This window comes from Heterodontus francisci, unplaced genomic scaffold (genome assembly GCF_036365525.1).
Source record: "Heterodontus francisci isolate sHetFra1 unplaced genomic scaffold, sHetFra1.hap1 HAP1_SCAFFOLD_503, whole genome shotgun sequence".
Lineage (NCBI taxonomy): Eukaryota > Metazoa > Chordata > Chondrichthyes > Heterodontiformes > Heterodontidae > Heterodontus > Heterodontus francisci.
Window position 1 is genome coordinate 398,887 of NW_027141682.1, and position 7,642 is coordinate 406,528.

Here is a 7,642-nt window from a genome sequence, read left to right on the forward strand (position 1 = left end):
AGACCCACTCAGTGACTCACCCTGTGGAGATACTCTAATAACAGACCAACTCAGTGACTCACCCTGTGGAGATACTCTAATAACAGACCCACTCAGTGACTCTCGCTGTCGAGATACCATAATAACAGAAACACTCAGAGACTGCCCCTGTCTTGATACAAAAACAACAGACCCATTCAGTGACTCACCCTGTGGAGATACTCTAATAACAGACCCACTCAGTGACTCACCCTGTGGAGGTACTCTAATAACTGACCCACTCAGTGACTCTCTCTGTGGAGATACTATAATAACAGACACACTCAGTGACTCTGATTGTGGAGATACTATAATAACAGACACACTCAGTGACTCTCCCTATGGAGATACTATAATAACAGACCCACTCAGTGACTCACCCTGTGGAGATACTCCAATAACCGACCCACTCAGTGACTCACCCTGTGGAGATACTCTAATAACAGACCCACTCATTGACTCTCCTTGTGGAGATACTATAAGAACAGGCACACTCAGTGACTCACCCTGTGGAGATGCTATAATAACAGACCCACTCAGTGACTCAACCTGTGGAGATACTCGCATATCAGACCCACTCATTGACTCTCCCTGTGGAGATACTATAATAACAGACCCACTCAGTGACTCACCCTGTGGAGATACTCTAATAACAGTCCCACTCAGTGACTCTCCCTGTGGAGATACTATAATAACTGACCCACTCAGTGACTCTCCCTGTGGAGAGACAATATTAACAGGCCCACTCAATGACTCTCCCTGCTGAGATACTATAATAACTGACCCACTCAGTGAATCTCCCTGTGGAGGTATAATAGTAACAGCCCCACTCAGTGACTATCACTGTGCAGATACTACAGAAACAGACTCACTCAATGACTCTACCTGTGGAGATGGTATAAAACAGAACCACTCAGTGACTCTCCCTGTGCAGATACCACAGAAACAGACTCACTCAATGACTCTACCTGTGGTGATACGATAAAAACTGAACCACTCAGTGACTCTCCCTGTGGAGATAATATAATAACAGACCCACTCATTGACTCTCGCTGTGGACATGCTGCAACAAGGGACACACTCAGTGACTCTCCCTGTGAACATAATATAATAACAGACCCACTCATTGTCTCTCCCTGTGGAGATACTGTAATAACAGACACACTCAGTTAATCTCCCTGTGGAGGTATAATATTAACAGCTCCACTCAGTGACTAACCATGTGCAGATACCACAGAAACAGACTCACTCAATGACTCTACCTGTGGAGATACTGTAAAAACAGAACTACTCGGTGACTCTCCCTGTGGAGATAATATAATAACAGACCCACTCATTGACTCTCCCTGTGGACATGCTGCAACACGGGACACACTCAGTTACTCTCTCTTTGGAGATACTATAATAACAGACCAACTCAGTGACTCTCCTTGTGGAGGTACAATAATAACAGACCCACACATTGACTCTCCCAGTGGAGATGCAATAATAACAGACCCACTCAGTGACACTCCCTGTGGAGATACTATAATAACAGACCCGCTCAGTGACGCTGCCTTTGGAAATACTATAATTGCTCACACGATCATTCACCCTCCCTGTGTCGATACTCGAATAACAGATCGACTCAGTGACTCTCCCTGTGGAGATACTATAATAACAGACACACTCAGTGATTCTCCCTGTGGAGATACTATAATAACAGACCCACTAAATGAATCTCCCTGTGGAGATACTATAATAACAGACCCACTCAGTGACTCTCCCTGTGGAGATACTATAATAACAGACCCGCTCAGTGACTCTCCCTGTGGAGATACTATAATAACAGACCCACTCAGTGACTCTCCCTGTGGAGATACTACAATAACAGACACACTCAGTGATTCTCCCTGTGGAGATAGTATAATAACAGACCCACTCAGTGACTCTCCCTGTGGAGATACTAAAATAACAGACCCACTCAGTGACTCCCCCTGTGGAGATACTATAATAACAGACCCACTCAGTGACTCTCCCTGTGGAGATACTATAATAACAGACCCACTCAGTGACTCTCCCTGTGGAGATACTATAATAACCGACCCCCACAGTGACTCTCCCTGTGGAGATACTATAATAACAGACACACTCAGTGATTCTCCCTGTGGAGATACTATAATAACAGACCAACTCAGTGACTCTCCTTGTGGAGATACTATAATAACTGACCCATTCAGTGACTGTCCCTGTGGAGATACTATAATAACAGACCCACTCAGTGACTCTCCCTGTTGAGACACTATGATAACAGACCTACTCAGTGACTCTCCTTGTGGAGATACTATCATAACAGACACACTCAGTGACTCTCCCTTTGGAAAAACTATAATAACAGACGCACTCATGGACTCGCCCTGTGGAGATAAGATAATAACAGACCCACTCATTGACTCTCCCTGTGGACATGCTACAACAGACACACTCAGTGACTCAGTCATTGGTGATACTCGAATAACAGACCATCTCAGTGACTCTCCTGTGGAGATACTACAATAACAGACCCACTCAGTGACTCTCCCTGTCGAGATACGATAATAACAGATCCACTCAGTGAAGCTCCCTGTGGAGTTGCAACAACAACAGACCCACTCAGTGACTCTCCCTTTGGAAATACTGTAATAGCAGACACACTCAGTGACTCTCCCTTTGGAAAAACTATAATAACAGACCAACTCAGTAACTCTCCTTGTGGAGATACTATAATAACAGACACACTCAGTAACTCTTCCTTTGGAAAAACTATAATAACAGACCCACTCTGTGACTCTCCCTGTGGAGATACTATAATAACAGACCCACTCAGTGACTCTCCCTTTGGAGGTACTATAATAACAGACCCACTCAGTGACTCTCCTTGTGGAGATACTATCATACCAGACACACTCAGTGACTCTTCCTTTGGAAAAACTATAATAACAGACCCACTCTGTGACTCTCCCTGTGGAGATACTATAATAACAGACCATCTCAGTGACTCTCCTTGTGGAGATACTATAATAACTGACCCACTCAGTGACTGTCCCTGTGGAGATACTATAATAACAGACCCACTCAGTGACTCTCCCTGTTGAGACACTATGATAACAGACCTACTCAGTGACTCTCCTTGTGGAGATACTATCATAACAGACACACTCAGTGACTCTCCCTTTGGAAAAACTATAATAACAGACGCACTCATTGACTCGCCCTGTGGAGATAAGATAATAACAGACCCACTCAGTGACTCTCCCTGTGGACATGCTACAACAGACACACTCAGTGACTCAGTCATTGGTGATACTCGAATAACAGACCGACTCAGTGACTCTCCCTGTGGAGATACTACAATAACAGACCCACTCAGTGACTCTCCCTGTCGAGATACGATAATAACAGATCCACTCAGTGACTCTCCCTGTGGAGTTGCAACAACAACAGCCCCACTCAGTGACTCTCCCTTTGGAAATACTGTAATAGCAGACACACTCAGTGACTCTCCCTTTGGAAAAACTATAATAACAGACCCACTCAGTGACTCTCCCTCTGGAGATACAATAATAACAGACCCACTCTCTGACTCTCCCTGTGATGATACTATAATAACAGACCAACTCAGTGACTCTCCTTGTGGAGATACTATAATAACAGACACACTCAGTGACTCTCCCTTTGGAAAAACTACAATAACGGGCCCACACAGTGACTCTCCCTGTGCAGAAACTCCAATAACAGACCCACTCAGTGACTCTCCCTGTGGACATGCCACAACAACAGACACACTCAGTGACTCTCCCTTTGGAAAAGCTATAGTAACAGACCCACTCTGTGACTCTCCCTGTGCAGATACTACAATAACAGACCCACGCAGTGACTCTCCTTGTGGAGATAATGTAATAACAGACCCACCCTGTGACTCTCCCTGTGCAGATACTACAATAACAGACCAACTCCTTGACTCTCCTTGTTGAGATACAATAATAAAAGACCCACTCAGTGACTCTCCCAGTCGAGATACTATAATAACAGATCCACTCAGTGATTCTCCCTGTCGAGATACTATAATAGCAGACCCACTCAGTGACTCTCCCTGTGGACATGCTACAACAGACACACTCAGTGACTCTCCCTGTGGAGATACTATAATAGCAGACCCACTCAGTGACTCTCCCTGTGGACATGCTACAACAGACACACTCAGTGACTCTCCCTGTGGAGATACTATAATAACAGACCCACAGTGAGACTCTCCTTGTGGAGATACTATAATAACAGACCAACTCAGTGACTCTCCTTGTGGAGATACTATAATAACAGACACACTCAGTAACTCTTCCTTTGGAAAAACTATAATAACAGACCCACTCTGTGACTCTCCCTGTGGAGATACTATAATAACAGACCCACTCAGTGACTCTCCCTGTGGAGGTACTATAATAACAGACCCACTCAGTGACTCTCCTTGTGGAGATACAAAATAACTGACCCACTCAGTGACTGTCCCTATGGAGATACTATAATAACAGAATCACTCAGTGACTCTCCCTGTTGAGACACTATGATAACAGACCTACTCAGTGACTCTCCTTGTGGAGATACTATCATAACAGACACACTCAGTGACTCTCCCTTTGGAAAAACTATAATATCAGACGCACTCATTGACTCGCCCTGTGGAGATAATATAATAACAGACAGACTCATTGACTCTCCCTGTGGAGATACTATAATAACAGACCCACTCAGTGACTCTCCCCGTGGATAATCAATAATAACAGACCCACTCAGTGAATCTCCCTGCGGAGCAACTACTATTACAGACCCAGTCATTCACTCTCCTTGTGCAGATAGTATGATAACAGACCCACGCAGTGAATCTCGCTGTGGAGATACTACAACAACAGACCCACTCAGTGACTCTCCCTGTGGAGATACTATAATAACAGACCCACCCAATGACTCTCGCTGAAGATGTACTCTAATAACAGACCAATCAGTGGCCCTCCCCGTGGAGACAATATAGTAACAGACGCATTCAGTGACTCTCCCTGTGGAGATGCAACAATAACAGACCCACTCAGTGACTCTCCCTGTTGAGACACTATGATAGCAGACCTACTCAGTGACTCTCCTTGTGGAGATACTATCATAACAGACACACTCAGTGACTTTCCCTTTGGAAAAACTATAATAACAGACGCACTCATTGACTCGCCCTGTGGAGATAATCTAATAACAGACAGACTCATTGACTCTCCCTGTGGAGATACTATAATAACAGACCCACTCAGTGACTCTCCCCGTGGATAATCAATAATAACAGACCCACTCAGTGAATCTCCCTGCGGAGCAACTACTATTACAGACCCAGTCATTCATTGTCCTTGTGGAGATAGTATGCTAACAGACCCACGCAGTGAATCTCGCTGTGGAGATACTACAACAACAGACCCACTCAGTGACTCTCCCTGTGGAGATACTGTAATAACAGTCCCACTCAATGACTCTCGCTGAAGATGTACTCTAATAACAGACCAATCAGTGGCCCTCCCCGTGGAGACAATATAGTAACAGACGCATTCAGTGACTCTCCCTGTGGAGATGCAACAATAACAGACCCACTCAGTGACTCTCCCTGTAGAGATGCTTTAATAACAGACCCACTCATTGACTCTCCCTGTGGAGATGCAATAATAACAGACCCACTCAGTGACTCTCCCTTTGGAGATACCATAACAGCAGACATGATCATTCACCCTCTCTGTGTCGATACTCTAATAACAGATCGACTCAGTGACTGTCACTGTGGAGATACTGTAATTTCAGACCCTCTCAGTGACTCTCCCTGTGGAGATACTGTAATAACAGACCCACTCAGTGACTCTCCCTGTGGAGATACTGTAATTTCAGACCCTCTCAGTGACTCGCCCTGTGGAGATACTATAATAACAGACCCACTCAGTGACTCTCCCTGTGGAGATACAATAATAACAGACCCACTCAGTGACTCTCCCTGTGGAGATACGATAATAACAAACCCGCTCAGTGACTCTCCCTGTGGAGATACCATAATAACAGACACACTCAGTGACTCTCCCTGTGGAGATATTATATTAACAGACCCATTCAGTGACTCTCCCTGTGGAGATACTAAAATAACAGACCCACTCAGCGACTCTCCCTGTGGAGATATGATGACAACAGATCCACTCAGTGACTCTCCCCGTGGAGACACTCTAACAACAGATCCACTCAGTGACTCTCCCCGTGGAGATACTCTAATAACAGACCCACACAGTGACTCTCCCTGTGGAGATACTATAATTGCAGACACAATCATTCACCCTCCCTGTGGAGATACTATAATAACAGAGCCACTCATTCACTCACCCTGCGGAGCAACTGCTATAACAGACCAACTCATTCACTCTCCTTGTGGAGATAGTATGATAAAAGACCCACACGGTGAATCTCGCTGTGGAGATACATTCAGAACAGAGCCACTCAGTGCCTCTCCTTGTGGAGATACTAGAATAACAGACCAATCAGTGACCCTCCCCGTGGAGACAATATAATAACAGATGCATTCAGTGACTCACCATTTGGAGATGCAATAATAACAGACCCAATCAGTGACTCTGCCTGTGGACATGCTCCAACAACAGACCCGCCCAGTGACTCTCTCATTGGAGATACAATAAAAACAGTCCCACTCAGTGACTCTCCCTGTGGAGATACTATAATAACAGACCCGCTCAGTGACTCTCTCTTTGTAGATACTATAAGAACAGACACTCTCAGTGACCATCTCTGTGGAGATACTGTACTTTCAGATCCACTCACTGACTCTCCCTGTGGTGATCGCATAAGACAGACCCACTCAATGACGGTCCCAGTGGAAATACCATAATTACAGACGGACTCACTGTGTCGCCCTGTAGAGATGCTACAACGACAGACCCACTCAGTGACTCTGCCTGTGGAGGGACTATAATAGCAGACCCACTCAGAGACAATCCTTGTGGAGATACTAAAATAACAGACCCACTCAGTGACTCTCCCTGTGGAGATACTATAATTGCAGCCACAATCATTCACCCTCCCTGCCTCATCCACGGGGGGGGGGGGATTTTAACTGCACCCTCGAGGTGGGGGATCGCTTCCATCCCCAGTGCAGCTAAGCATCGGTGGACAAGTTGAGGGAACTGATCAGCTCCCTCAACTTCATGGACATTTGGCAGAATCTCCATCCCGACTCCGGCGCCTTCATGTGGAGGTCTGGAGGAGGAGGGTCCCGAATCGACCGCCTCTACATTTTGCATGCGTACTTCTCCCGCGTCTCGGCGGTCTCCATGCGGCTGGTGCCGTGCTCGGACCACCACCTGGTGTGCGCGGAGTTCATTGCGCTCCGCACGCGGGCGGGGTCCGCGAACTGGCACTTTAACAATCGGCTGCTGGAGGACGAGCGATTCCGGGACACATTACATCGATTCTGAGCCGACTGGAGAAGGAAGCAGGGGGCTTCCCCTCCTTGAGGCTATGGTGGGATGTGTTCAAGACTCACATCCGCGTCTTCTGCCAGGCGTATGCGAAGGTGTCGACC